The sequence below is a fragment of the Parasteatoda tepidariorum genome, chromosome 8 (assembly GCF_043381705.1).
Source record: "Parasteatoda tepidariorum isolate YZ-2023 chromosome 8, CAS_Ptep_4.0, whole genome shotgun sequence".
NCBI lineage: Eukaryota > Metazoa > Arthropoda > Arachnida > Araneae > Theridiidae > Parasteatoda > Parasteatoda tepidariorum.
In genome coordinates, this window is record NC_092211.1 from 82904898 (window position 1) to 82909483 (window position 4586).

The following is a 4586-nucleotide window of genomic DNA, read 5'->3' on the forward strand; positions in this document are numbered from 1 at the left end:
TGTTAAAAAGTACCGGCACCTGAGTGCCGGCACTTTTTAAAGGAATTTTTTTACGTTGCGAGCAGCGGAGGACTCTAAAGGAGATGTTTTGATTAAGATAAGTTACACAAAATTTTGATATATTTTGTTATGTAAGCCAAATTATGAAATGGAACATTCATATTTGCGCATATTAAGGTTCTGAGTTTATTACATATTAAGGTTCTGAAAAAACTAAAAAAAAAAATTTGTACATTGTTGAAATATAAATTATAAGGTATAGTGTCAGAAGAATAGTTTTGACTCAATAAAAGATATACAAGAACGATAATTGGAAATGGCTTCCCTGCTCCAAACTGTAATGACATCAAGCGATATTATAAACTAGGTCTGTCTCATATAAAAAATTTGAAGAAGGAAGTAAAATAAAAGAAGCTCTATATTGTAAGACCCTCATTTCTCAGAAAAAGATAGACCTTCTAAAAGGGATTTCAAAAGTTAGTTTCAATCAAGTAAACCACAAAGCGTATTTAATACACGAATCTATAAATCTACCCGGAAAGTATATGAGTCACTGTTATTACATTAGTTATTTTGGTTATTGCATCTGGTCTACTCTTTCGCCATCAGGCCAACGTATGTTAACTTGTCGATTGTTTAAGCTAACATATAATTCAAGAGCCGATTATTCTTTTCCGCGTATCCTTATTTCAAGTATATCAAGATTAAGGAATCGTAATATCAAGAACATTGTTTCAACATAAGAAATAAGCATAAAAAACAAAACTTTTTTCATCAATAATTCATATATATTTTAGGGTAGACTTTAAGGCATATTTCACTAGAGTTTATTTTTTACACCTTTTTGTTTTTCTTCTTTACTTTAAATTACTCAAGCTATATGATTGATTTAATGCATATGTTACGATCGTTAATGGCGCTTTTCCTCATCCGTGCAAGCGATCTCACCAAAATATAGGAGTAAGTTTAAATAAATAATAGTTAAATTATTTCTCGTTTTAGCTTTCAATTAATAAAATGTTTCGTTTCATCAGATTTCAATTCCGGAATTAATGAAATTATTGAGATGGTTTATGGAGCAATGACATTCTTGACTGATGTAAGAAAAATGGGTATACATATTTTCAGCAAAAAAAATTTTAAAACTATTCGCTGAACATATATATGATATTACAAGAGTTTTATTCAAGAAAATATAAAGATATATTTTGCAAAAACTTATATCTTTAACATATAAACTTAAATTTTTATTGTTTAATAATTATTAAATATCTATAGTATAATCAATGTATAATATTCATATATTTGCTCTGTATGCATACTTAGATACATTATTGAAATTGAATCAATTATCGGAAAAATCTAATAAAAAAATAAAAATAAATAAATAATTATGACCACGATCTATCAGAAACCTGCTTTTATAAAACTTGATAATCTTTGAATAGAATGTTTTATTCAAAATTCTTTATTAATTTAAGAGTAAATTAGCAAACTACTTTAAAAAAAACATCGTATTGCTTTTTTAAAAAAAAGTACAGAGAGAAAGAAAGATCAAAAGAAATCAACGAAAAAATTTGAATGAAATTTTACGCTACGTTTGCGTAAGTCAAGCTCTTCGTAAGTTAACCACAGTAACGTATTAATTGCTCTATTTAAATATTTATTCACTGTCGCCAAATTATTCTTTTAAAAATAATTATTTTAATTTTCCTTGGTTTCTATTTTAAAAAAATTAAACTTTTGATTTCTCAATAAAAAATTAGTTTAGTGATATGGCATTAAAAAATTTATGCCTTATCATTCAAAATGTTTTCGTTCACTATTAAATTAAATAATAAAATTATTAAATAATTATTAAAAATAATTTTTTAATAAATAATTTTTAATATATCAATAAGGAAATAATAATAATGTCAATAAGAAACGAAACTCTCCTGATAGAACTATTAGGACCCCAATTTCCAAATTTCGGCTCACCTTATTCTGACGGTGAGAAATTCAATTATGTAAAAAAAAAAATGAGTTTATTCATAGAAAGTACATTTTTGAGTCTGTTTTCGTAACTTGATTAATAGATAGCACTAAATAATTAGCATATTAGGGGTAATATCATGGAACCATTAAGATTGACACTTAGCACGCGAAAATCAGATAATTAAAACAAAAGTTATCCAGGGTGATTTTTTTGCGCACTGTTTCCGGAATGATCCTACTTTATGAATCGTAAAATACTTTAGTTCATTCTGTTATTTACATTTCATTACTTTTTATTTCAATATCAAATGCTTGAAAATATCACTTCAAAAACAGTTCTAACTTTCTAACCGGATATTTCTATATGCATTTCCGATCATTATTCTTTTTTAGCTGTCGTTGAATAGTCGAACCAATTTAGAGCCTACTGCTACCAATGTTCAACTCCGTAGTCTGTCATTTTGAACCCAATTTAAAAGACAAAGGAACTCCTGGATCAAGTATTGAGAGAAATTTGCTTTCATCGAGGACTTTCCGATGGAACAATCCGTGCATTACATGGAAAGGTAAACCACAAGAAACTCTCATGGTTAGCCTGATGGCAAGAGGACTCTAACTCATGAAATGTCTACCACTGAGAATATGTTTGCGTCATCACTGTGGTCAGTGCCAGTAGGGTGTGGAATTCGTATTGACCAATCATGTTTGGGATTCGAACCCGGGACCACTTCATTGGGAGGCAAGTGCTCTATAGTCTGAGCCATCATGGCACCGGGTATTATATTTATCCTTACTTCTTTATTAAAGCCATCAGCCTGGCGAGTAACACCTCCTAGAAGAGAGGAAGTGTTTGTCAGACCTACAGCCGTGGATCACAATTAGGAAACATTTGGTCAAAGATAATGTCACTGATGTAAACTTGACCTGATTCCTCCTATAATATAAAAAAAACACAACTTTTGCTGCATTTCAAAAGGTAATTTCATTCGTTTACGTCGTCTCATAGCTCATTAGCTCTTATCTATTACAAATGATACAGATCTCTATAATTTATTTCCATAAAAAATTTAAATTTAACTTTTTGAAAGCTTCCATATATCATTTATATCTAAAAGCTTAAACTTCAATGATTAATATGAGAACAATTGAAACTCCAGAATTAATTTCACATAATTCAAACAGTTTTAGACTTTCAAAAAAAAGTAACAAAAATGCAAAGCTTCTTACGTATTTTTAATGATTTATTCAACAAAAAATAGCTTTGATCCTTAAATCCTCTATTATCAGCTGTCAGTGCTCAGCGTTCTTTGCTGTCTTCCAAATCAGAGGTTGATTAATGATTATATCTAAACGTGAATTTAATTGAAAATGTGAATTAATGATTCTCTGAGGGATAACGAAGCTAACAGTCACTCCACATTTAAATAACTTTTTTTTAAAAAAAAAAAATATTCTACCGTTTACTTCATATGCGCTTTCATCAATGTTTTTATGAAATCCGGCTAAGGAAGGATGAAATAATCATTTATTAAAAATGTTAAAAAAAAAATAATCTATGATATCGTTAAAAGTTCAAAGATTCTTCTCATTTAACAAAAGTTTAGCAATTTATAAAGGCAATAATTAAAAAACGATAAATTAAACTTACCCAAAAGCAACGAATTTTTTTTATGATACATTCATTACTTTTTTGGTAATATAAATTGTGAAGAAATTCGGTATTTAATTTATACAATAAATCGAAAAATATAATTATTTCAGCAAATATTGTGCAAAACTGAAATATACTCTATAATCAATGCGTAAATTAAGAATATCTAATTTTATGTTATTTATAAACTATTATTAAGCCCGGTGGCGTTAAAAACTATATTATAACGTTGCCAAGAAACGTTATGCACCTTAAAATAATTACACTGAGAGACAATTTCTTTTTCGTTTTATTTTAGCATGCTCTGTTTCTTTTTTTTTTCTTTTTTTTTTTCTTTTGCTCATGATATTTTAGATATTTTTTTCGTACATTTTCACGTCGCTGTTTTCTAAACTGCTATTAGTTTTCCTCTCCAAGCTGCAGTTTTTTTAATGACATTTTTAGTTTATTTTTTGTTGAAACGTTCAAGTTTAAAAACGTTATATGAAACAGGGGCTCGCAAAAATAATACGACCAACATCTAAGGGAGCTAGAACACATTACCAGTATCAAAATTTCATGGGAACCTATGCCCGTTAACGTAAACATACGCCGATAGGGCCACTTTCCTAAAATGAATTATAAACTATTTATTCGTGTGGTTCTGAATATGATAGGGTGACTGGAAGAGACTATGGTCAAGTAAAAGAATTACACTGGAGAACAAGTTTTTCTTTACACGAGATTTTGTAACAGTTCTTAGATTCTTTCAAATCGCAGATATCAAATTTGAAATCAATTTCTTTTCCCAAACTACAGTTTTGTAATGAAATTTTTAGTCAATTTTTTGTCGAAGCGTGCATGTTTAAAAACGTTGTATATAGCAGATTGTCGCATAAATAAAGCAACAAACTTATGGGGTAGTTAGGGCACGTCAACAGAATTAAAATTGCATTAGCTTGATTGATTGAACGTAGGG